The 27,632-nt window shown below is 45.1% G+C and overlaps 1 long non-coding RNA gene across 1 annotated transcript; it reads right to left on the reverse strand.

The window, feature by feature from the left end:
• Window positions 1-1,958: 1,958 nt before the first annotated feature.
• On the reverse strand, window positions 1,959-26,915 carry LOC124106965 (uncharacterized). Its single transcript, XR_006856247.2, has 7 exons — window positions 26,797-26,915; window positions 26,616-26,681; window positions 24,963-25,085; window positions 19,625-19,737; window positions 18,584-18,670; window positions 13,489-13,729; window positions 1,959-2,434 (listed from the first exon to the last, which is right to left on the reverse strand). It is a non-coding gene; the product is annotated as an uncharacterized LOC124106965 (long non-coding RNA).
• Between the last annotated feature and the right edge of the window lie 717 nt (window positions 26,916-27,632).

Raw genomic sequence — 27,632 nt, forward strand, 5'->3', positions numbered from 1 at the left:
CTCCATCTTGGCTTGCAGTCCAAGTTGTGGGCACGTCAAGATCAATGCTGCAGAACTTCTCTACCGGCCACTGATTTCCTGAGTCCAGGATCATCAAAACCCAACTGTCTTGTGACCTCATTTATACCAGGCTCCACTTTCTGCTAGACAATAAGGGGTGGATGAAGTAAAAATATTGCTTCATATTTCTCTAACAACTTTTTGAATATTTCTACCCAGACTATCTTTTTAAAGTGCACATGAAAAATACAGATACCGCCAGAAGCGGATGCTTTGTGTTTCCTACCACTGGACTTATAAAAGGATTTGTGTATGTGCCAATTGTCTTCCGTTTCCCTGGTTTTGCAGTTTTAGCACAAAAAGAAATAGCTTAGAAAGTTTTAAATTGTCCTTGTACTTTGAAAGTACCAAATTTTAACCACTAGACCACCAGGAATGTACTTGGTACTTGAAATATGCTTTGTGAAGTGCCTGGCACCTACTAGATACTCAATAAATGAATGGCAACCATGTCATTGTGTTGTGGAATTGCGTTGTGGTCTTGCCATCCTGACTGCAAGGTACAGATTTCCTGGAAAAATAAGACGATGGCATTATGACACTCTCAGACGTACCTACTGAATGAAACATTTTACTCCTTTTTAATAAAAATATTTGTTTTAAAAAACATTAAACAATCAAAATTTAAACAAATGCTATCATAAAAGAGCATTCTTATAAACCTTTAAAAATGTGAATTAGCGAGTTGCCTATTTTAGTCTTTCCTCAATAACATTAATTTCCGCAATATTTCATCTTTGCCTTCTTTTGTAGAAATAACTGGTTTTGCTTGGGGGCTTACTATATATCTGGTGCTGTCCACTGTATGTATGATCTCATTTACTCTTCCCCAGGAACTCTGTGAGCTAAGTTCTTTTAATAGCTCCCTTCAAAGGCACAGGAACCAAGGCCTTTACATGCAGTAAATGGCTTTCCCAGAGTCTCACAACCAGAGAATGAAAAAATCCAGACTTGGAACTCATGTTCACATTCAGACATTTCTCTTTGCCCTCTGTTAGCTTATTATAGAAACTGTGCACATTTCTTTTGCTTATTATGTTTTAGTCAAAAGTAAATTCTCAATGATTTGCCTTAACTTTATCCAAATTCAATACAGATGTCAAATGTGAAAAGCATTGTGATAGACGCTATAGTGTAGAAGACACTTAAATGTGAAGGAACTGGGGTCTTTCCTGTCAGGACTTTCTATTCTAGAAATGGTATAAACATTACACATATCACTCTAATGCAAGACAAAATAAACTGAAGTAGAGACTAACAGTTATTGACTTTCTACTGTGTGTCAGGAAATGTGTTTATTTTATTGATGTGGTCTCATTTTCTGATTTTTAGGGAGATGAATCATTGGTTCAGTTTCCTTAATAATTTGCTCTTGCACTTCATAGGAAGTGCAAGAACTAACTGTGTTAGGGTTCTCCGGAGACACCAATAGGCTAGATAGAGATTTATTATGAGGGATTGATCACATGGTTATGGAGTCTGAGAAGCTCCATGGTCTGCCATCTTCAAGCTAAAGAAACAAAAGCTGGGAGTATAGTTCTGGTCCAAGCCTAAAGGTGAGAAGCAGGAGAGTCCATAGCATAAGTTCTCGTCTGAGTCCAAGGGCCAGAGAAAGAGGAGCACTAATGTCGGACGACAAGACAAAATGGATGACCCATTTCAAGCAAGAAAAAAAAAACTGCCCTTCCTCCATCCTTTTGCTCTAGTTAGGCCCTCAACAGATAGGATGATGCCCACCCACTTTGTTGAAGGTGAATCCTCTGTACTCAGTCAATAGAGCTGAATTCTGACCCTTCCAGGAACACTCTCACAGAATATCAAGAAATTGTGTTAGCCATCTGCATATCCCTTGGTCCAATCAAGATAAAACTTGAAATTAACCAGCAGACGAACAAACCTGGGCTTAAATCTTGGCCTTTAATGCTTGCCTCGAGAACAAATAGTCATTTAAAAGAATTTTTTAAAAATCACTTGAATCTTAGGGATGAGCAAAAGCCTGATTGCAGAAGAAGTGATACTTTCTTCATTGGAAGAAGGAAAGGTTGGTGTTGGGACAGCGGAGAGGGCATCGCAGGGGAGGGAATTACAGTGTGAGCAAAGAAGAGAAGAGGTCAGGCTGTGTGCGGTTGAAGGATGGCCACGAACCTGGCGAATGGGGGACCGGGTGTGTGTGAGAGGCGAGGGAAACACGCCTGAGAAGGTTGGTTTCCACAGAGGAGGACTTTCTGTCGTCAGGTGTGGGGAGACACTGGAGATGTGGGCAAGTCAGCGACAATGTGACCAGGGCTGCTCTTCAGGAGTTCAAGCTGACCCATGGCTTATGTCACTCCTGCTGTCTGGTCCCCAAACTGCCTTTTCTTTGCTTCTCTTTTTCCTGTGCAATGAAAGGAAGAAAGTTTCAAGGATTTAAGAAACAAAAAGAAAAGTTCTGCTCAATCTGAATTCCCGGTACGCCCCTCCTGTAAGAGTTTCTTCCCTTAAAGTTTATGAGGAAAAGTCCCTCCTCAGTGAAAATGGCTAATGAATATATTCCAAAAATTTTTAGCTCTACTAGTAATGGAGAAGTACTAATTAAAATTAAATGAGTCAGTACAAAATTAGTAATAATTTTAAAAATTGATATCACTTGGCGCTTATGGAGACGTGGTGACTCAGACACTCACAGGGATGAACTCAGAGGAAATGACTTAAGACAGATTTGTATCCAATAAATAGAAATTATGTAGAATAGTTAAAATTTTGAAAAAAAATTCTGATGTCCAATCTTAAATAAAATAAAGTAAGATTCAGTCATTTTGTCTAACATCAAGCAGTGTAATTATGACTTAATAAAGTTTTAACCTTAAAAGCAAATTCACTTATATATACAACATTTGAGAACTTGAACCTCTGGGCATCACAGGCAAAGCTACTATTTTTGTTGCTTTTCTGCATCAGCTTCATTCTCCATCTTCACCTTCCCAGAGATATCCTACTATTTTGGGCTTGTAGTTCACAGAGTTAACATTCCACATAGGCATAGAAAATATATATTATTTGGGTTGCGTGTGTTTTTTCTTTCCCCTTGTACCAGACTATATGTATTTTTCTGCAACTTGAATTCCTCACTTATGATGCATTTTTTAATCATGTGGGAAAATATTTATGGCAAACCAAGTGAGAAAAGCAAGAGAAGGTATTATATGGGTAGCATGTTCTCAAATGCGCACAGTAAACTCTTGCTTAGGAGTGAGACTAAGAATACCTCAAAGGTAATAGTAGTCTACTACTTTATAGATGTATGCTTTGGGGAGAGATTTAAAGAGAATGTCTTTATGCCAAGAGTTAATAAATGGGATAGCTTCAAATTATAAATCTTCTGCACAGCAAAGGAAACAAAGGCATATGAAGAGAGAACACAGAATGGAGAAAATTTTTGTCAGCTACTCGTCTGACAGAGGATTAATATGTAGAATATAGAAAGAACTCAAAAAACTTTACACCAAAAAAGTAAATAACCAATTAATAAATGGGCAAGTGGATTAAATTAATGAATAAATTTAATGACACTTAATGCATTTAATGAATTAAACAGATACTTCCCAAAAGAAGAAATATAAATGCCCAACAAATATATGAAAAAAAATGCTTGACATCATTAGCAATTAGAGAAACGCAAATCAAAACTACACTGAGATTTCACCTCACACCAGTCAGAGTGGCAGTCATCAAGGACACACACAACAGGGGTCGGGGCTGCAGCTCGGTGGCAGGGCGCTTGCCTAGCACCTGTGAGGCACCACATACAAGTAAATAAAATAAAAGTATTCTGTGAAAAAAAAAGAATATAAGCAATAATAAATGCTGGCGAGGATGTGGAGAAAAATGAACACTATTACACTACTGGTGGGAGTATAAATTAGTACAACCACTATGGAAATAAATATGGAGGTTCCTCAAAAGACTAGGCATGGAACCACCATGTAACCCAGCTTACCACTCCTTTTTATTTAAAGAATTTAAATCATCATACTCTAGTGATAAATGCATACCCATATTGATAACAGCGCAATTCACAAACTAGGGAACCAGCTTAAGTGTCCATCAATGGGTGAATAGATAAAGAAAGTGTGCCATATCTTGCTCTTTTTTTTTTTTTTGGCGGTGCTGGGGATTGAACCCAGGGCCTTGTATATGCAAGGCAAGCACTCTACCAACTGAGCTATATCCCCAGCCCCCAACATTCGATCAACAAATAAATGAAAAAAATGTTTAACATCTTCAGTAATTAGAGAAATACAAATCAAAAGTACTCTAATATTTCATCTCATGCCAGTCAGAATGGCAATTATCAAGAATTCAAGCAACAATAAGTGTTAGTGAGGATGTGGGGGAAAAGGCACACTCATACATTGCTGGTGGGACTACAAATTGGTGCAACCAATCTGGAAGGCAGTATGGAGATCTCTTAGAAAACTTGGAATGGAACCACCCTATGACCCAGCTATCCAACTCCTTAGTCTATACCCAAAGAACTCAAGATCAGCATACTATAGTAATGCAGCCACATCTATGTTTATAGCAGCTCAATTCACAATAGCTAAACTGTGGAATCAACCTAGATGCCCTTCAATAGATGAATGGATAAAGAAACCATGGTATATATACACAATGGAATATTACTCAGCATTAAAATAGAATAAAATTAGGCACTTGTAGGTAAATGGATGGAGTTGGAGGATATCATGCTAAGTAAAGTTAGCCAAATCCAAAAACCAAAGGCCAAATGTTCTCTGTAATAAGTGGATGCTGATCCATGATGGGGGGAGGGCATTGGGAAAATGGAAAAACTTTGATTGGGCAAAGGAGGGGAGGGGACATGGGGGCAGGAAAGATGGTGGAATGAGATGGACATCATTACCCTAGGTACATGTGTGACTGCACATATGGTGTGATGCTACATTGTGTACAACCAGAGAAATGAAAAGATGTGCTGCAATTGTGCACAATGAATCAAAATGCATTCTGCTGTCATATTCACCTAATTAAAATAAATAAAATAATTAATTTTAAAAAGGAAGTGTGGCATAAAACACAATGGAGTTTTATTCGGCCAAAAAGAAAATGGATAGAATTAGAGACAATTATGTTAAGCACAATAAGCCAGACTCAGAAGGTGAGGGCCATGTTTTCTGTCATATGTGGAATCTAGAGAGGAAAAAAAGAAAAGAAAGTTTTGTGTGTGTGTGTGTGTGTGTGGTGGGGGTGGTCCTCATGAAAATAAAGGGAGTTCAGTAGAGGAAAGGGACCCGGGATGAGAGGTGGAGAAGAAGCAGGGAGTGATATTGGCCAAATTATATTGCTATATTGTGTGCAGGTAGGAATATATAACAACAAATTCCACCATTATGTAAAACTAAAATGCACCCCAAAAAAGTGGAAAGAGAAGAAATAAAAAGACTGTCCTTTTCCTATTTATATTTTCTGGTTTTATCCTCAGATTGAGTACATATTAATTTTATAATCAGAATAAAGTTATGAGAATACGTAGAATGGATCAGAATGTCCTTTACCTGGGGAATACCAGGCTTCCTCTTCACTCCACTTCCAGAAAAGTACATTCCACCTCATTCTCAAGAAGAGGAGGGACCCTCCCGCCACCTCCCTTTATGTATGTCATAGGCAGTGACAGAAAATTGTCACCTCTTAGCCAGAATAGCTTTAGCATCTTTATCACAGTAATTTCAAATAACCATGTTCTTTCATACCAAATAGAACATTCTGAGGTACAATCATCACACTTAATGCTACTGTATGTACGGTATGGTGCTTGTCATTTAACCAGGCTCCTAAGTCGTTCCATAAGCACAGTTGTCTGGTGCCAGGTGGAGGTGGACAGGATGTGCTAGGAGGATCCACACGCCCCCGTGCCCACCCACCCCTCACCTTCTTCCTGACATTCATCCCTAGGAATCCCATGGGACCCTGTGCCTGAGCTGTGCTTGTACTTCTACTGTCTAGTACAGTGTGCAGCTCCTAGTAGGCACTCAATGAATGCACATCAGATAAAAAACAGGAAGTAACAAAGAAGCTTGGAGAAAAGAGAGAACATTCTGTAGGTTGTTACCTTCCCCAAGAGGTTGGGGGGGGTGCATCTTAAATTGAACATGCCTGTTATAAAAAGTACAAAACCAGGGCTGGGGCTCAGCGGTAGAGCACTTGCTGACCTCATGCAAGGCCCTGGGTTCGATCCTCAGAACCACATAAAAATAAATAAAATAAAGGAATTATGTCCAACTACAACTAAAAGATAAATATTTTTTTAAAAAGCACCAAACCAAGGCATTGGGAGCAGAATGTAGGTCTTCAAAGGAGCCAGAGTCTGTCCATGCCCCACTCTCACCCCTCAGCAAGTAGCTGAGGGCTTAGGAGTGCTACAGGGAGCCCCTGAAGGCAGGGCAAGGTTGGAAGACAAAAGTCAGCAGGTGCATAGGTGAAGGGCCCCTCAGAGGGTGTTGAGTCCTGCACAGCACATGCAGCAGGGGTGTGAGTGCCTGGGGCAGGCAGCCGGCAGGGAGGGTGGTTTGCATGGGGCCAGCCCTGAAGCTCGGTTTCGGGAACACGGCTGTGCCCCACACCCCTCTGCTTGGCCTTCCCCACTGCAGCTCCTCTCCTTCCCTCCCGCCCTGCTTCCTTCTTTCCTTCCAGTTCATACTGAATTCTACTGGAAGACGCTGTGGTTGGCACCAAGACGCAAGAATGAACTGCCACAGCCTCTGGCCTCCTAGCTCACAGAGAGGAAGGGTGACATTTGGTGACCCAGCGATGAGATCAGCGTTGTAAGAAACCCAGACGAAGAATCCCTGGGGGTGGAAGTCAGGGGGCCGGCCTACAGGGGGCGTTCTCGTGGGGAGATGAGGGCCTTGGCGTGAAAGAGTGTGCAGTTTTATGCAAGAACAAAACGAGGGTGGCAATATTCATGCCACTTCTGGAGGGAACAAGAAAGGGGTGCAAGGGAATGGCCATCCCTCCCTGCCCCTACTCCTCCTAGGGATGGCTGTTCCCAGGAGCTGCCATAGCTGTGCCCCTGACCTAAATTCTTCTAGAAATCCAACCACGGACCAGTCCATGGTTAAGTGGTTACTCAGGACCTCAGAAAGGCCTCAGGTCAAGGGGTGACTGTTAGTCAAACAGAGCTATTTGGGACAGTCCCAGCCAGTTGCTCTTGTGAAAAGGCAGGGGTTGGTCATGTGGGCAGCATATCAAAACTTAATTAGAATAGTTAAACAGGCATGAGCGTTCACAGCCCCTAGCCACACGTCCCTCCTTCTTCCAACCCACTCTGGGTCCCGGGGCAGGCATGGATGAGTGTGCCCGGGGTTGGAGGCAGATGTGCCAGCCTGCCCGCCTAGTGTCAATAGAGAATTGGGGGTCGGGGCACATGGCACCATCTTGTGTGGGCAATTGGTTTGGGTGAACAGTCTGTCTGTGGGGGTCTTGTTCCATCACCATGGGGATGCCACGCCGGGTCTCCAGGCCAGTTCTGCAGATCTATCCAGCAAAAGAACTCCGTGTGTGCCTTCCTGCCCTCTAAGGATGAAGGACAGCTCCCTGCCAGGACTTCCTGGGGCCCATCTCTGTTTTGGAGCTACTTCCTCTGGCATTTGAAAAGTCTGCAGAGGAAATTTTTTCTCATGGGTCTCAGGAATTTTGGCTCCCAGGGCCCACTCTGTTTTGTTTGTTTTTCTTCCCTTTAAAGAACAATGTGAAAAATGACTTCAACCTTTTCTTATTATAAAGGCATATGTGCTTCATTCGTTTTTAAAAAGTAGAAGATACAAACAACTGAAAAGAAGAAAATGAAACATCTCTATGCAGCCAGATCTTGGTTTCTAAATGCCAATATCCACTACAAGCCACCAGTCCCCATGGAGAAGTGGCTGATTCCAAGGTTACAGCATAGAGAGGCTGAGAGAAGTCTGGAACGTCTAAGCTGTGCCAAAAGGAAGACAAGAAGGGCTAAGCAGGCAAACACACAAAAAGATTACGGAGCATGTCAAAGAGGCACAGAAGCATGCGTGAACAGCCCCCGCTGGGCAAACTGGCCCGACCTAGGATAAATTCTGAGCATCAAGATAAAAATGGACAGTGATGAATCTTAACCCCTTGCATAAAATAACTTTCGATAATAAATAAATGTGAAGCTCTTTCTTATGATTAAGAAGCATAGAAGGAAGGATTACATTTTTAAAAATCACCATTCTGCAACTATGTAGTAAAAATTGATTCAAGCAAGATTTAGCATTGAATCCTCAATAGGTGGGGAAGAAATCTGATAAGAAATAGGAAATTTCCAGTCTCCAAGTGTCTTCATATGAATGATCTGAGAAGGAGAGATAGAAACCACACTGTGGAGAAGGCACAAATGATGACTAAGTGATACAACTTGAGTGGCACTAGTAATATTACTGAGGGACAAACAGACATCATGTGTCCCTAGACATGATACCTTGAGAAAGACACAACATTACGTAGGATGCTCCAGCCAGAAATGCATAAACGGAGCCAAATTATGAGAAAGCATCAGACCACCTGAATTATATGGAGGACAACCCCTTGGTCCATGAGAGTCAAAGAAAGGCTGATGTGCTGCTTCAGATTAAGTAGAAAAAAAAGAGTTAGGGGGCGTAGTTCAGCTCTTACCTAGCATGGGTGAGGCCCCTGATTCCATCCCCAGTATTGCAAACAAAATAAAACAAACAAACAAACAAACACACTTGCTATGCTATGTACTTTGAGGCAATCGGTTCAGTTGGAATATGGACTGTAGCTCACATAAAAATATTGTATCAATAGTGTATTTCTGGAATTTGCTGATGGTTCTACTGTTAAGAGAATATCTTCTTTCTTAAGAAATGCACACTGAGATATTAAATGGTAAAAGGGCATGCTTACTCTCAAATGTTTCATAAAAAATAATTCTGCAAGCACAGATATAGAAAAAGAGGGAAGCCAGAATGTATGTGCATGACAGAAATAACAGAGAAGAGGCCCTGGGTCAAAACTTGGCCACTCTGGGTAATTGGTATATAGAGTTGTTTTTACCACTCTTAAAGCATTTCTGTAAGTTGGAAATTGTTTTAAAACAATACATTTAAAGAAGCACAGAGTGGGTGTGGTGGGGCATGCTGTGATCCCAGGGAGACAAGGCAGAAAGGTTACCAGTTGAAGGCCCACCTTGGCAGCTTGGTGAGACGCTGTCTCAAAATACCACTCAGTGGGAGAGTGCCCCTGGGTTCAATCCCCAGTACTCCCCAAAGATAAACAAATTTAAAAACAACAGTGGACTTACAATTTTTAAAAGTTATTAAGACTTAGCTGTAAAAATGAAACACCTGCAATTTTATTAAGCCCAGGTCATCCTTCCAGTTACCAGGGTGGTTATCAATCTGGAATAATTTTTCAAATAAAAGTGGAATCGGAATAAAGCTAAGTTTTGTTAGTAAAGCCAAGTATCACAAATCGTTTTTTTCTGTACATGCACATTAAATACATATGATTTAGAACTGATTGTAATTATTAACAGTATTTTTCATTATTTTGTATTATTTAACTTCATCCAATTACCTTTATTCAATCTTAACTGCCAAAGGTACATTGCTGCCAGTTTTTCTTACTATTAACAAGGCTTCTTAGAATATGCTTGTAGATAAATCAGAGTGCAAACACAAATTCATCCTAGGATAAACTCTTAGAAATGGAGTGCCTGGGTTAAGGGGCAAGCATTTTTCATGTGTCAAAAAAATTTCAAATTCCTTCCCCCAAAAGTTTATTTATTTATTTGTTCTTCTTAGTTACACCTGGCGGTAGAATGTATTTTGACATATCATACTTACATGGAGTACAACTTCTGTTTTTTTGTACCTAGGATTGATCCCAGGGACCTTAACCACTGAGACACATCCCAGTCCTTTTTTATATTTTATTTTATAAGACAGGGTCTCCCTGAGTTGCTTAGGGCCTCACTAATTTGCTGAAGCTGGCTTTGAACTCGCCATCCTCCTGCCTAAGCATTCTGAGGTGCTGGGATTATAAATATGCACCACCACACCCAGCCAAAAGTTTATATCAATGCATCGTTTCACTGATTCTATAGGAGAGAATCCTTCCCTTTCCCTCCAACCACATAATTTTTTCCTCTTCTGATTTTTGCTAAATGCAATAGGGGGAAAGGGTCTCTGCTTTATAGCTCTGATTTTTATTGCTGTGATAACGAGTGAGGGTGAACTTGATTACTTGTATTTTTCTTTTTCTAATTACAACTAATAATGTATTTGATCAAATCTTATGACGCATTGGTTGTAAGACACATTATCACTATTTTACATACCATTAAACAAAGAAAAATGCATCCCAAGTTCTGGGATGTTAAACATGTGCATTTAGAATTTGTGAAATAAGTTCTTTTTAAAACTACCTAGGAGAGCACTGGTCTGACAGCTCAGAATCAAGGCAGGAAGTGAGGCTGCCCTGGGACCCCTGTAATTAGGCCTGTTTCTCACCTTCCAGAATGATTCACCGAGTCCTTTAGGATTTTTCAGAACCTGAGTCATTCCTAAAACAAAGACAGTAATCCCTTCCTTGACCAACTTGTTTTTCACTTTTACTACTGTTTACTAAACACTAACGTTCTCTCTCAGCCAGGGTCTGCACAGGAGGAGTTTGCAATTTAATGGAGGAGACCAATAATTGTTCTGCCTGGGAAGTCAGATAGTGCTAACTTAATCTTGTGGGATTTATTCATTCAGCAAATAGTTATTCCTCCTCTAGTGTGTGCTGAGACTAGCCTTGGTGATGGGTTGTGGGGTATTTTGGAGACATGGGGAAGGGACAGCCCTTCTCTAAGGATCAGAACCATGAATTAGAACCATCAAGAAGAGACCATTTCCCCATTGCATTTGGCAAAGATCAGAAGATGAGAATTGATGTGATTGGAGACAAAGGGGAAAAAATAAATGCTCTCAGGAAAGGAAGAAGGAATAGTAAGGTGAAGGAATGGGACCTTAAATGATGTGTTTGGGAAATGGGAAGTGACCCAAAGGGTGGGGGAAGCTCTGGAGGATGAAGCTAAGAATGCAATATTATTAACCCTGTTTGGCTGATGGGGAAACGGAAGCTCAGAGAGGGTATGCAGTGTTGTGGGGTCCCACGGCTAACAAATGTTGCACTGGCTGGGTTAATCTGCCTGTGTACTTGGTTCTCCACCCCCTCCCTTAGGAGAAGGAGACACCATCTTTTATCCTAAGTGCCTAGCACAATGAGGTCTCATCATGGATGTGTCCTTTATATGTTTGTTGAATGAGTGAGTGAATGCGACAATGGACTACCAGAAGTGATGGATGACAGGTCTCTTCCGGCAGCCCACAGGCTGGGCAAGTCTGGGTTCCAGAAGTGTTCACAGCGACTCTGCCTAGGTGTTCCTTGAGGCCTATACTGTCCAGTCCCTGGTCCTGCATTGCCCAGATTGTACCAGGACGTGGCTTTATGTTCTGATCATCCTACATGGGACCCCTGCCAGGTCTGAGAAGGCAGCCTGCGTTGCAAGGACAGGCAGTGCCTCCTGGGACCTCAGGGTGAGGCAGCCAGGCCTGTTCTTGGAACCGCCCCTCTCCGCACAGATTTTCCTGGAGCAGTGACTCAGGGGCGTGGTCTGGCCATTTGGGCATATCTTGTTTCCAGGTGATCTGCTTCACGAGAAGGATCTATGAACTGTAAAATGCTGCCTTAGCAGGACGGATTGCCATTTGGTGTTGCTCCTAATCTCGTGGAAAGCGTTCTAATAGGGATGGATCTTAGTAAGCATGTCACGTGTCCTCTGCCTCCATTTCACAAATGTGACCAGTGAGGCCCACAGAGGGGAAGTGTCCCAGCCAAAGCCACTCAACAGGAAGGAGATGCAGGAGAAGTAGCACCCTGATAAGAGGCTTGGGTACCAGCAGAAGCTTGGGTACTAGGGTCCCATCTCACCTTCACCAATTATCTTCTGGAAAAAAAAGCTTGGACCAGTGAACCAACTTCTCTAAGCACCAGTTATTTTAAGGGCTGTTGAAAGGATTAATTAAGGTAACAAATGGCTGGAGGACTCTCCCCTTCCAGAGACCTGGATCCACAGTCACCAGCTCTCATTTCCCAAACAGAAAGGTGCTTCATTGTGCAGAACAGCAGGTATCCAGAGAAGAGTCGGATCAGAACATCTTGTTTCTGCTCCTGTGAGGGGAGGATGTTTGTGCGGGGACTGGAGATAAGAATTTGAGCAAAGGCCAAGAATGTCATCCAGTGGCTGTCAGTATCAATGGCAGGTAGCATTGAAGTCAGGGGAGCCTCCAGAAGTGAACTGGTGGCAGGGTTTCTGAAAGCAGCAATGAAAAATGACTCGAAAGCAAGAGAGCATGGAGGGAAAAACATTGAGCCAAGCTGTGACCCAGCACTTTCATCTAATTTAGTCTTTACCACAATCACTTTGCACAAAGGAGGACTTGAAAACTCAGGAAGGGCAAGAAACCTGCCCCAGATCATTGATGGTAGAACCCAAACTTAAACCACTACTAGAAATTATGAGAAAAGAACAAGGGGTATTTGGGCTGATTTCTATGAACTAACATAAAAATAATCAGAAACAAGAAGCAAACTGTTCACTGGAATCCTCTTTTTCCTTCAAAGCCTGACTTACATTGAATCTTCTACCTGCTTGATCATTCCAAACAAAGTGGTCTTCTCCTTATTCCTTTAAGTGAGATTAAAATATATATATATATATATATATATATATATATATATATATATATATATATATTTGTAGGTGAACACAATACCTTTATTTTATTTTTTATGTGGTGCTGAGGATCAAACCCAGTGCCTCACATGTGCAAGGCAAGCGCTCACCGTTCAGCCACAACCCCAGCCCAAGGTTTTTTTTTTTGGTGTTTTTTTTAATGCTATTTTTACTGTGCTCATGGCCCCTTCACCCTGAACCCATTGCATGCTTTGCTATCAAGGCTTCTCAGCCAGCAGAAGTGCAGCTCAGCAATGAATGGCTCATAAAGGCAAGGAGAAGGCCGGCGACCACAGTAGAAGGAGCAAAATCTCCATCCCAATCCTTGCCCCATCACTTGCCAGTGGTATGTCATTGTGCTCTTATTTTACTCCTCTCAATTTTCTCATCTTAAAAATGAAAATATTAATATCCTCTTGCAGGTTTGTTCAGAATTAGAGATGAAATACTTGGAACTCCTCATGCCTCTCATTTGGAACCTCTGTTTGCTCTGGCTTTGTTTCCACGCAAAGGGACATCAATGCATGTAGCACTCCTGGCTTCTTTCTGGTCCTGTGCTCACACTTTCCTGGGGAGGAGGAGTGAATGACCTGGTTGGCAGATTTGGAAGTACTTACTTTTCCTTTGGGCCCAGCTGCTGACACCAGCACACATTCCACTTGGCTGTTAAATTTTTCTGGGGAGGCTCAGTTCCTCAGGAGGCCACCACTGTCGAGGAAGGGGTGTCAAGTCATCTGATTCTGGTCAGCAGGAAAAAGAAGTCCAATGTTTCCATGAGCCTAGGCTGGGCCCTCTAAGATGGCTCTGTCATTTTGATCTCCACAGCCACAGTCCTCTCTTATTTTAAACGGTTCAGAACTGGGTGGAGAATACGTGAAGATAGTATCATTTAGAAACCTGCACTAATCTCAGCATGCTTAACATCGACATAGGAGCCATTAATTTGCACCAAAGCCAACCTTCTTGTGCTTCTAGTGCCAATTCTGCTCCTCTTTTGTCCTCTTGGGTGACTCCCTTGCCATGTTCTGTACCACGGCTCAGGTTCCTTCCCACCTGCCCCCCAGGGCTTTTCCCAGCAAGGCTGACCTGAGCTGGGACACTTCCTTCAACCCTGCCTCAGAAGAGTGAACTGCCAAGAAGCAAACACACACCCATCTCACTGGAAGCTTCTTACAGTACGTTTTCAGTTCTTTGTTCTTAAAGGCAAGATCTCTGATGCACGTAGGAGGCTCTTTGCTTGCTTTCCCTATTAATGTGAACATGTGAATGAAGGTGATAGCAATGTGAATTTTCAGAAATCAAGGTTTAATAAGTGAGAGCCACCCAAAGCAGTCATCCTATGATCAATTAGCCAGAAGTAGAACCGAGGAACAGTGGGATTTAAACACACACACACACACACACATACACGTATTCACCCAGCACGTCCCCTTTCCATCCCTGAGATCTTGAGCATAATAAATCACAGGGAGGAAATCCATTGCAACATTTACATGGGTTGAGGAATTCTAAGTGATTTTTACCTTCTTCTTAAGAATTTTCAGTGATTTTTAAAGTAAAATTTTTATGTGTGTATTGTAATTTTAATCAAAAGAAAAATTGATTAAAAATAAAACTCACCTGAAAAGAAAAATATATATATATATATATATTTATAAATGATTTTGAGAGACAGAAATTATTCCTCTATCCTTTAGTTATACTTGTTGGGTACCTACTAGTTATCAGGCACTGTGCCACTTGCCATGGAGGATGCGACGTACATAAACAGGACTCTTGTCCTGAACAGGATGTGGCAACATGAACACCACCTGCTCCACTTGAGAGTTGAACAGGTTGGGGAGCTAAGGTGATCGCAAGGTAAGAGAGGGACCAGTAGATTGTCTCTGATCAGTTAAATGAACTGTCACTGAGATCTATGTGCCAGGGCCTCTCCTGGATGCTGGAGAGGCCAAGCCAAATAGGGTGGGTGCAGTAATTGACGGCAGGAGGAAGGTGGGGAGTTTGGAGAAGGCTTCTTGGATGACAGCTGGATGGAGTCTTGTAGGATGAGCAGTTTGCCACGTGAGAGGGTGGGAAGAGTCAGAGGGCATTTTTTAATTTGTTCTTTTTAGATATACATGACACTAGACATATTATACATACATGAAATAAAACTTATTCCAATTAGGATCCCATCCTGTGGTTGAACATGATCAGGAGGTAAGCACTGAGTCATGGAGAATTCACTATGTATTGCCAAAAATGCTTGGGTTTGGTTTTGAAGGCAAAGGAAGACACAGTCACATTTGCATTCCTGCAGCTGTGTGGGGATGGATGGGGGAGGCAGCCACTTAGGAGAAGTCTCTCCCACTAGTCTGAGCTAGAGAAGGGGGCGAAGGCCAGAACAAGGGCAACAGAAGTGTGGAGACAGATCCAGATTGGAGGTGACTAAGAAGACAAAATCTGAAGGATTTGGTGAGAGTCTGGGTCAGGGCCTCAACCTTGTGCTTTAAATGGCCAAATAGTAAGCACTTTGGTTTTGTGTACCCAAGTGTCTCTGTCCCATCCACTCAACTCTGATGTTGCAGCTGTAGACAATACCTAAACAAACAGGCATGGCTGTGTTCCCAGGAAGCTTTATTTATAAAACTATGCCCTAGACTAGGGCAGAGATTCTCAGACTTTTGCCTGCACCTGAATCACCTGCAGGGCTTGTTAAAGCCCATGGCTGGGCCCCACCCAGAGCTGACAGTTTGCATTTCTCACAAGTTCCCAGGCACAGCTGCTAGTAGTCTGGAAACCACACCTTGAAAAATCTCTGGACTAAAAGCCTTGGGAATCAAAGATAACTCATGCACTTATCCATAGCTGCCTGGTGCAGTGGATAAGGCCCCAGGCTCTGGATTTGAGTCTAGTTCTGCCACTTATTTTGTGATGTCTCCAAGTCTGTTTCTCATCTGGAAATTGGTATCCTCTGGGCCCCTACCCTCTAGATGTGGACAGGCTGAGCTCAGTGAGGAATTGAGAAGGAAAGGCAGCAAGTGACAATGAATGTGGATGTAGGTGCTTTTAGAGGTGGGCAGCAAGAAGTGGGGACAGCTTCCACCTGGAGGCCTCAATTTGCTTTTGAAAATAAGAGGGAAAGTCCACCAGATAGGAGTAGTGGAGATTTGAGACGGTGTGAAAATTGGAGGCAGACAGACGTGCACTTGACCTTGGGTCTCCTAAGTGGTGGCCGAGCCTCCAGTTCTTTACCTCCGTATGGAGATCGCACCACCTTCTGCTGGGGATGTCACAAGAAAGTATCCAGTGACAGACGTGAGCTGAGGCTCCACGTAAGGCGGCTCTCACTGTCGTTTTCCTTGGGTGAGAGGAAGGGCCCAGGTTTGGAAGAGAGATGGCGGGGGATGTAGAAGAGTTGGGCAGTGGATAAATGAAAAACCTCCTCAGTGGCATCCAAAAGACTTACCTGAGAGACCTTTCAGGCTCACAGCTCTCGGCGCAGGCAGCATGGAATACAAGGAGTGCCGACCGCGAGGAACTGAGGTTCTTACTACAGTCAAAGCTTCCAACCCAAGAAGAAAAGCGATGGAAGCCAAGGTGCTCAGGGGCACCCAGACTGAGGATCCTCTGTGCCTCTCTTTGCCTGGGACCTTTGCCACATCCCTGAGTCTCTGGTGGTGACTCTCTGCTGCCTGTCCCAGGCAGGGGAAATCTTCCTGGAAGAATACGGGCGACTTTCCTGGAAGTCACCAGGATGTGGAAGAAGAGCTGGGAGTGGGCAGCCTGGCCCTTCAAGGATTATTGAAGGGCCCACAGTGGTAAACTGTGATCCAGAAAAGAGGCTGAAGCAGCCTGGCCCTGGGCAGGGCTGGGCCTCAGTTTCCTCATCTGTACAGTGGGGAGCTCCTTCCAGCACACTGTGATTCTGGTGGCTCAGGTTCGTGAAGAGGCACAGCTGGCACCAGGTGCCACTTCTGCTCCAGGGCAGCTCACTCCATAGTCCTCACTGCCTCCTAGCATGGAATCCTGCCTCCCCTCCTGTCCTTAATCCAGGATGTGAGATTTACCCACCCTCTTTACCACCCCCTCAAAGCCCTCAATGAAGAAAATGAGCCACGACTGTCGGCATAATAAAAGCTTATTGCTCTTCCAAGTTGTATGTTTAGGGTTCACTGGGTCCTCCTGGAGACGTGGCTCGAGGCCATGGGTGCCTCTCCTGGTGGTGGAATGTGGGAGAAGAGCTGGGGGTGGGCAGCCTAACCCGGAAGGCATCCTTCATCTGCTCTTGTATTGAGCCACTGCCTTGATTGCAGTATAAAGAACCATACGGGAACAGAGGAGAAATGTTCATTCTTTAATGGAGTTTATAAAGCTCTCCAAGGCATTACTTAATTTGGTCTTTGCAACAGCTCAGCAGCAGGCCTGGCCCATCTGAGCAGTTAGGCTCAGGCAGAGTGTGGGGTAGACCAGAGAGCCTGCACTGGAGATGGGCCGCCTGGGCTGGACTCCTGGCCATGGCCATGCCCCTAAACAACTGCAGCTGACCCTCCATGTCCGTGGCTTCTGCATGCTCAGAGTCAAGTAATTATGGATTAAAACTGCAAAAAAGTGGGGTATCTTTATTGAGTTTTTTCATGTAATTTTCCCCTAATAATACTGTGTAGCAATTATTCACATAGCATTGATTTCATATTAGGAGTCAGCCATCTAGATAGAGATGATTTGAAGCCCATGGGAGAATATGATGGGTTATGTACAAGGATCGTGTAAGGAAGGGTGATAAGATTGACAGCAAGCACTTCACAGAGTTATTCTGCTACATGGCTCAGTGTTTATGCACATTCTAGAAACAGAGTGATGGACATCTTCACTATTGTTCTGCTTGCCTGAATGAGCATCCCCGTCCTGCTGCCCGGGTGCCTGACCAGAAGGCAGGGGTGCACTCAGGGTCTCCAATCTACACCCCTCCCAGCTTTTCCCCCTTCTCCTGAGACTGGGTGCATGTCCAGGACCCCTTCTGCCCTGGTCGACTGAACCAAGGACAGCTGTGTAACCCAGGCTGTTCCCGTCAGACCCTGCCTTTGGGAAGCTTGGATTTTCTGGAACACAGTCATTCCAACCTGGGTGGTTCTTACACTGAGGACATGCAAACTTGGGCCCTGGGAGGCGGAAATGGACACACTAGGCAGAGGGGGAAACACAACAAGCGTGGGTGGAAGACAACTAAGACATCATGGAGTAAGAGAGAGGGAGAGGTGGGGAGGGAGACACACACTGGGCCAGTGGCTGCCTTGGTCCTGCCCGTTTCTGGTTCCAGTTCCTAAGAGGATCTGAAGGTGGTGGGTAAGTGGGTGGGCGCTACAGCCAAAAGTCTTGGCTTGAACCCACTTTTTACTCCTTATTAACTATATCATTTTGGACAAATAATTTTTAAAATTTATTTTTATGTGGTGCTGAGGATTGAACCCGGGGCCTCACACATGCTAGGCAAGCGTTCTACCACTGAGCTACAACCCCAGCCCCTTGGATAAATAATTTTAATCGCTCTGTGCCTACTTTCCTTGTCTACATAAGGGTGCCGAACAACAAATCCTGACCATTTGGTTACAATGTGCCCCAGTTGTTCTATAATGTCCTTCAGGTGAGTGTATCAGTCAACTTTTCATCACTATAGGGGAATACTCAAGGAAACCAGTTTTATAAAGAGAAAAGGTTTACTTAGCTTACCATTTTAAAACTTTGAAGCCCAAGTTCAGGTAGTCCATGGGTTTGGCCTCTGGTGAGATATTGAATGGCAATATATCATGGTGGGAACTGGTGAAGGAGCAAGTGGTCACATCATGAACAAAGTAGAGAGAAAAAACATGGATTATACTTGGCTGCTTCCTTTTATAACCCTCTCCTGAGAACTATGAAAGGGGTGACATGACAACTACCAAAAGGGTCTCATGAGAACTGCCTCACATCCCCAGTGATCTAAGAACCGCCCATGGGGCTCCACCTCCCATCAGCACCACCCTGGGGAATAAGCAATTAATACCCTTGGTGGACACAAATCACATTCAAACCATAGCCGTGGCATGGCCTGTGTCATCTGGGGAGTTACGTGGATCCTAGATACCCTCTTGACTAACTCTGAGATTTGGGATAGTATTTATCTCCTAGAACCTCACTTCTTCATCTGAAAAATGGAAGAGGACCCATCTCCTAGGGCTGTTGGGAGGATTAAGTGCTCAGTGTTTAATAATCAGCTCTGGGAACAGAGACTCAGATCTGTGCTATTTGCTGATTTCCATGGCACAAGCACTCCCACTGTGGCTGATTTCAAGGTACCAATGAAATGTCATTGAACGTGGGCTTGGAGAGAGACGTGCAGCACTATCTAGTAATTCCACTGCACAGATACAGCAGAAATTGCCTGAGCCTGGATAATGTTTAAGGCTAGTAAGGAACCGATGGGCTTTTATTATGTTTGGGTTTTATGTAACTTGTGTAATTGTGAGTTTACATAATATAATTTTAAACAACTGCAGTGTGTACTAACTAGCTTGCAAAATTCTTGAAAATTTAATAATCAGCTCCTGCAAACTGTTCCAAGCTGGCTCCATATACTATTGAATGTGCTAAAGCTCATATGGGGCCTGAGAGAAAGAGAGCTCAGCACATATGCAGAGCTCGATAGATGACAGACATGTGACGCTTGTCATTTGTTTTATTACCCAATCTGTGGTTGTCATAGGAAGTCCAGGGGAAACATTTTAAAAGCACCTTATGAATTTAAGGTCACTTTGTTTAGTTGAGGAACATAGACTTGAGGTCTGAGTATGTGACACGGTTTGTTCATGAAGTTACTGTGCTTGGCGTCAACTCAGAACTGAGACCTAGAAAAGAATGTAAAAACTCTGGGTTAAAAAGTCCATAAAAATTCTGATTTACTGCGACATCGTGTGTGATAGCAGAAAGTTGGAGGCAGCGCCTCACTAGGGCTGGGGAAGGGGGTTGTGGTGAGAGCGGTGGCTGCGGTTGGTGGTGACCACCCCGAGGCACACAGTGGTGTAACCTGTAGATGTTTCGCTCCAGGAATTAAATAAAAAACAGAGTGAAATCTGGAGGATAGTAATGTTCTGTCCTCTAAGGACATGCATTGCACACATTCATATGCACAAAAGAACTTTCCAAATATTACCAAGACACATACATATCATCTGTGTCTGTCCTGTCCAGGCAGGAAGAGGTGACCATACACACAGTGTGTAATTAGCACCTTAATAAAAAGACTACTTACAAAAGTAGGGCAGGAGTAGGAAAAGCACCCAGGGATGGCAAGGTGCCCCAGAGCTAGGGACAGTCATGTACCTAACTGTACCCTCCACTGGAAGGGGCCAACCAGGTTGAGAGAGCCATCTGAGAAGGTCTTCCTGCAAAGGCTGTGGAGATGTACTCGTCACCTGTCCTTCAAAAGACTTACTCCCTGGTGGTGAGGGAGTACAGGGATAGACATCCTGACCTCCCTCTCCCGCCACCTCTGGATCTCCTGAGGGTACCACACCAGCTAAACCTAATCAGGAGGCAGAGGGTCAGCCAGCCCATTGACATACACCCTACATATGAGCCCCCGGAGACCCAGGACTGGACTGAGAAACGGAGAGTGGTCTAGAGAAGCCAAGGGAAGCCCATCAGGGTGGGTGTGAATAGGGGGAGCAAACAGGGAGTGGGGACTGGAAGTTTAAAGGAACATCCTAAAACAAGTTATTTGCACTAACGGCCAAGGTTAATCATGTCTTGGGTGGAGGGTGTGATTAACTTGACTCTCGGCACCGGAAGCCAAAAGAGATAGCAAATCTGATATTTGCCGACAAGGCAGTCACCACACCAAAGGAACAGAGCACCCTTCCCCTGTACTCTTCATGGTGGGATCTGGTCCTCCCTTGGGCCTGTGGAGCTGCAGAGAGGGTTCACTCCTTGGGGGAAAGAATGGGCTGGGCACAGGGAGGGGCCAGGCGGGGACTGTTTCATGAAGAACAAGCAGAAATGTGGGGAGGGGGGCATGGAGAGGGTCTCGGGGATGTTTTTAAAATCTGTGTTCGTCAAGGAAGAGGAGAAGACATAGGCAATTAGGAAAGGACAGTATTTTTTCTTGTGACAAAGAAATATATATATATATAATATATATGTTTAGATCCGGGATGTTCTCCAAAGGCTCATGTGTTGAAGGCTTGGTCCCAGCACAGCAGTGTTCAGAGATGGGGTTTGGGGAAGTGATGGATCGTGAGGGCTCTGATCTTATCCATGGAGTAATCCACTGATGAATTCCAAGGTGGTGGGAACTGTAGTAGGAAGGTCCTAGTTGAAGGGAGTGGGTCTTTGTGGACATGGCCTTGGAGGCATTCTCCTGTCCCTAGGCATTCTCTCTCTCTGCTCCCCAGCTGCCCTGAGGTGAGCACTTTGTTCCACCACACCCTTCCACCATGATGTCCTTCCGTCTCACCACAGAGGCAGGAACAATGACCGTGCTGTGAAACCTCTGAAACCATGAGCCAAAACCAACCATTCCTCTTTCAAGTTGTTTTTCTATGTTGTCACAGCAACAAAAATCTGACCAACACATATTCTTTTGAATAAAATTGTCTGGTAGACAATACAATCAAATGCAAATGGTGGTTTTTTTGGTGTGAAATTAGGCTTTTTTCTTTTAATATTTGCTTTCTTGTGTTTTCTAATTTTTATAAGTAAATCTAAGTTATTTATGTAATAAGAATGGGTTCAATACAAAAAAGATAGTGCAAAACATGAATAGTGGAGGGGAATGGGAACAGGTGACTTCTGAAAATTGTGCTGTTTCTTCCCTCTATCCACCTTCTCCTCCTTCTCTCATTTATTCTTCTGTCCCTCTGCGTCCAGGTCCTGTTCATGACTTCTCTGTTTGGGGGAGCTGAAAGATTGAGTCATGCGCAGTGGCAGTCGGGGAGATGAGATGACCCAGGCTGAAAACATCATAGAAACAATTAAATTGGGACTACTGTCTGCCTTCACCGGGAGGCTGAATGGGAACTGGAAAGCGGTTCTTCTTGGAATTTGGTTCCTATGCTAGTTTCCTAGGGCTGCCATAACAGACGAACACAGATGGGGTGGCTTAAGACAAAAATGTATTGTCTTATAGTTCAGGAGGCCAGAAGTCGGAAGTGAGAGAGTCGCAGGTTAGTTCCACCAGGGCTCCGAGGAGAACCCTCCATGCCTTTCTCCCAGCTCCTGGTGGCCGTGGGCAATCCCCAGCCTCCTTGGCACCGTTGGCCCAGGTACACCATTCCACCTCTCAGCTCTGCATCATGGGGCTTCCTCCCTGTGAGCCAGTGTCTTCAGGCCTCCCCTTCTCATCCAAGTCCAGTCATTGGGGCCTCCCCTAACTGGGGCGTCCCCTAATCCAGTATGGCCTTTTTTAACTTGGTTACGTCTGCAAAGAGCATATTTCCAAATATGGTCATATATTTACAGGTATGGAGGGTTAGGACTTCAACTCTGTTTTTGAGTATGAAATTAAACCCACAACAGTAATATTTTTCTTTTCTTTTAAGAGAGAGAGAGAGAGAGAGAGAGAATTTTTCAATATTTATTTATTTTTTTTAGTTATTGGCGGACACAAAAAAAATGAAAATTGTGCTGTTTTTCCCTCTGTCCACCTTCTCCTCCTTCTCTCATTTACTCTTCTGTCCCTGTGCGTCCAGATCCTGTTCATGACTTTGTTTGCATGTGGTGCTGAGGATCGAACCCGGGCCGTGCGCATGCCAGGCGAGCGTGCTACCGCTTGAACCACATCCCCAGCCCCTATTTTTCTTTTCTTTAATAAAGAAAATCCATATTTGGGAATTTCCCTGATGATATAATCATAAATATCTTAACACTTCTTGTTGAAGTATAACACAATATGGGGAAATGCAAAAATTGCAAGCGTTCAGCTCCGGGAACTGTCACAGAATCCACAGCCACACGTCAGCACCTGACCAATCACAGAACATGAGCTGTCTTGGAGAGGTCTCCCTGTTTCCCTTCCTTGATCCTGACCTAACACCACAGTGTGGTGTGTTTACTTTTGAGCATTCAGAAAAATGCCAAGACTACCTTTTTGTGTTTGGTTTCTTTCGCTCGACATCATATTTGTGAGTTTCCTCCATGTCCGACGTAACCACAGTTTGTTTAATTCTGGTTGCTGTAGATTACGTCATGACTATTTTACAACTTTACTGCTGCTGATGATTTGGGCGACACCTCGGTGCTGTTTTTTCCTACTGCACACAGTGCTGCTAGTGATAATTTTCTACAAGCCAAGAGAGGAGCCAGTGCAAAGAGCCTGGGGCAGCTTGACTGGAGGGGGGTGAGGGAGCCAGGATGAGCGCTGGACATCCGAGGTCAGAGAGGGAAAGGTGAGTGGGATCCTGAAAGGCCCCTTAGTAGGTTTTGCTAAGGAGTCTGCCTTTCACTGTGAAAGCAACAGAAAGCCAGTGGCAGGTTTTAAACAGAGGGATGATACGATCTAATCTTTTAAAATATCCCGCTGGCTGCTCCAGGAGGCACGAGGGGTAAGAATCGAGGCCTGAGCTGGGAGCCATTTCACGAGTGTCAGAGAGAAAAAAGCCAGGGTGGAAGTGGTGGAGATGTCACGGCTGAGTGGATCCCAACAGGGACTGGAGACGGCGATCGGGGCGTGCTGCGGGGTGGGCTGTGCTCCATGAGGAGGGCTTTTATGAACTCAGTCACTGGGTGCCACTAACTGAGATGGGGGCGAACTCCGGAGCAGCCCGGGGAGAACATGAGAATTTTAAGTATGCTTAAAATGGCTTTGACGAACTTGAAGATGACTGTTGGGAGCCCTGGTGGGGACATGAGCAGGCTCCATGGATGCAGGGGATGTCGGTGTGTGTTCAGGGCAGGGACTGTCCAAGATGAGCACCTTGGAGTGAGTTAGTTCTCAGCATCCCGAGAGCATCCGTGGCCATGGGCTGAAGAGATGCCAGGCAGAGTGTGTGTCAGGACAAGAGAAGGAGCCCAGCCTGGACCCAGGGCTCTCCGGCATTCACAAATGGATCAAAACAAAAGCTGAGTCCCAGCAAAGGTGACTGAGGAAGAAGTTGGCCCTCTGTGAAGGAAGACTCAGGGCGTCGGATGTTATGAAACCCAAGAAGACAGTGGAGGAGGAGAGTGACCAACCCTTGTCGATTGCTCTTGAGATTTGGAGTTCAATGAGGATGAAGATTTGGATTTGGTAGCCTGAGGTTGGTGGAACATTGGTAAGGACGGTATGATTTGGGGGAGTTGGGGAGGCGTGGGAAGGATTCCTGTGGGGAGTGGAAGCTTGTTGAGAGTGTTTTGAAGACAGACCTGGAGCGAGGAAGTAGCTGTGAGCTCTGGGAGGTGATATGTCATACAGCACATCACCTGTGACATCCACACCAGCCTCCCCAGTGACCAGGCTGCTGCTCCCCCTCATTCGCATTTGAATCCTCAGTGCTTGGTACAGCATGCCTGGTACATAATAGATGCTCACTAAATTGTTAAAATAATGCTTCTTAAATGAAATCCTCTGACAGACCAGCAGGTGCTGCATACATAGCCTTGGGGACACCACTTAAGCTTTCATTGTCTCTCATCTTTTAAACAGGAAAATTGCAAAGTGGAGAGAACAATCTTAACCTCACAGTGTTATTGTGAAGAGGAAATTAAATACCCAGTGTGAGAATCAGTGGCTCACCATACAAACATGAGTTAGAGCCCTTGTGAGCAGATGACAGAGAAGCCACCAGACTCCAGCTCTCTGAGACACCTGGCACATTGTCCCCTGAAATTTCACTTGCAAAATCAATTCAAATTGGCTTCAATACAGACACTTCCTCATGAACTGAATGTCAGCCAAAAGACGCCGAACAAAGAGCCGCAGTCTTTGTTGGCATCTCAAACGACAAGGCCATGTTCACCCGAGAGGCTGGTTTGGGGATCAACCTTCTCAAAAGAGGTCTTTATGCACCACCTGGGAAGTTCTAGCAGGAAGAATTTTATTATTAGGGGGGCTACAAAGTGAAGGGGTTTACCAAGTCCATTAAAACCCGAAACTTACAGATGAACTTGAGGCGTACGATGGGTGGCATTAGAAGACTGGTTTGCTGAGAAAGTGGTAGGACTTCCTCACCATCCCCGTTATTCATCGAAACAGGCAATTACAAGGTTCTGCTCTCCTCAGCTAAAAGTGATGAAAACCAAGATTCAGAGAATGGCCTGCTTAGGGGTGCACTGTAATCAACAGCAGAGCCAGGATTAAGCTCAGGCCGGGCTGACTCCAAGCCCCGACTAGAGGCAGGGTTGGGTGTGACGATTCGTTGGGGGCCAGAGCTTTGTCCTTTGTTCTAGCCATGGGCTGGCTCCTCCCAGCCCCCTGCGCACATGAGCATCTGTGGGCATCTGAGGGCCTCCCTGTCCCTGCCCTGGTCTGGGGCAAGGGTGTCTCATCTTCCTTTTCTCTGCAGTGTGAGGACGGTCAGCTAGTTTTCTGGGAGCCAAGGACAGTGAGCAAGGGCTCAGAGTGGTTTTGCTGCGCGGGTAGGGAGGGGGCCTTGCTCTGTGGAAGCCCTCAGTGCCAGGGGATGGATTTAGCTGCCCTCCCTAGTTGGCTGCGGGGGAGGCGGCAGGGTCCTGTCAGTCAGAGATGCAGGCTTAGCTCCAAAAGGGCTTTTGTCTGAGGCCGGGCCTCAGGCCAGAGTGACATTCTTTGGTGGAGGCTGCCAGGCCCCCACTGAGCAGGGCACCTGCGGGACAGGCAGGGAAGGAGCGAGGGGCAGTCTCTCTTCCAGAGAAGAGAGAGCCTGGCTGGTAGAATCTGCTATTTGGGGGCCCCTGGGGGTTGGGGCCACGCCGGCAGGCGCTTCAGGCTTGAGAAGGGACGCCAAGGCCCAGGCTGACCAGAGTCACGGACAATCAACTTTTCAGCTTCTGTCATGTCTGATAAAAATCCCCGGAAGACGAAAGAAATCTCTCCTTGGACAGATTCCTAGAATCCTAAGATCACAGACTTCAACGCGAGAGACCTTGGAGGTCTCTGCTGCGGTTCCCACACAGTGTGCCCGTCACCTGTGCGGGGTACTGTCGGTGCCCACCCTGGCCCCTTGGCAGGTAGGCACACCCCTGCCCCGTGCTGTGAGGGGCGCCTGCTCAGCTGACAGCTGCCCCCTTCTCTGGCAAATTTCCCTCAGATTCAGGAGCCGACTCTCCAGCCCTGCAACCTGGAAGGGTCTCCATTGCAGACTATGGCTGACAGAGAGGCCCCAAGGAGCTACCTCCTGGGCAGTGTCCACACTCCAGGGCCCTGGCCCCAGGCTGAGGCCAGTCTCTGACTGACACCACCTCTGTCCTTACTGCCTCCTTTGCGGGTTCTGCTTTTCTCTCTCCCCTCCTTCCAAAAGTTCTTCCTCAATAAATCCCTTGTACAAGAATCCTATTAGGTTCTACTTCTCGAAAGCCTGACCTTGGATGCCCTTCATTTCAGTCCACAATTATTGAGTGCTTCCCATGTTCCAGAAGTGTTTGGGGTGCAGGGAGCCAGTCAGCATGACTTTTCCCTCAGTGAGCTTAGAGTCTAGTCGGAGAAGACAAATATGTAACTATCATAAAAATCCGATTGTGATTAATACTATGTATCATGGATATGAAAGTATGAGGAAGGGGGCTGGGGATGCGGCTTGGGCTGGGGATGTGGCTCAAGCGGTAGCGTGCTCACCTGGCATGCATGCGGCCCGGGTTCGATCCTCAGCACCACATACAAAGATGTTGTGTCCGCCAAAAACTAAAAAAAATAAATAAATAAATATTAAAAAATTCTCTCTCTCTCTCTCTCTTAAAAAAAAAAAAAAGTATGAGGAAGGGTAACTGGAAGGTTCCAGTAGGTCTCTGAACTCTACCTCTGCCCTTCTTTACCCTGCTTTCTGATGCTGGGGCTGGGACTCTGCAAATTCCACTTGTAGGTGCCCTTGCTAACTGTCTTTTTGTTAAGTTCAGCTCAGGGGACACTAGGAGGAGACCGGCGGGCAGAAGGAGGGCAGAAGGAGCTCACTTCCTGTTTCCTCTTGTTCTTGCCAACTTCACCACAGCTGGGTGGTGCTCTCTTCTCAGATGACTGAGCACCAGCTCCACCATGACCTGTTCCCAGGAGCAGCAGATGGCTGCAGTCCCCAGCACTAGCCCTACATGGCCTCTTCAGATAAACCAGCAGTAACCTAAACTCCTAGGTTCTGGAAGCTTCCTTTCTTTCCTGTGTTTCCTAATCCTGGGTTTGGTTACTCTATCCCTGAACTAGTTACTATTGTCCCTGAGTTACCTCATTGTCTCTTTTTGCTCAATATGACAGGAACTGTATAATCAAGCCCCTGTGTTAACCTCCCTCCCATAGAAATGCCTAGTGTGGTCCTACAGCCCGCTCTGGACCTGACCCCTACACGGAGAGTTCAGCCTGGACCAGTGGGTCAGCAAAGGCGTCTGAAGAAATGCATTGAGACCTCAGATCTGAGGATCAGTATGAGTGTATCTGGGAAGAAAGAAAACACAGAGGAAGCTAAATACAAAGTCTCTGAAGTAGAATCAGAGGCGGCCCATGTGGTCAAAGTGCTCTAGAAAAATATAGGGAGGTAAGTAAAGGTCACATTGTGCAGAACCTTGGGAAGACAGGAGCCACTGCAGAGTGTTAATCTGGACAATGACACGAGTAACTGTAACGAGAAGGATCGAGAGTAGTCATCTT

Source organism: Marmota monax, unplaced genomic scaffold (assembly GCF_021218885.2).
Source record: "Marmota monax isolate L192 unplaced genomic scaffold, Marmota_monax_Labrador192_F-V1.1 WCK01_AAM20220418_F8-fsc00003, whole genome shotgun sequence".
NCBI classification, from domain to species: Eukaryota; Metazoa; Chordata; class Mammalia; order Rodentia; family Sciuridae; genus Marmota; species Marmota monax.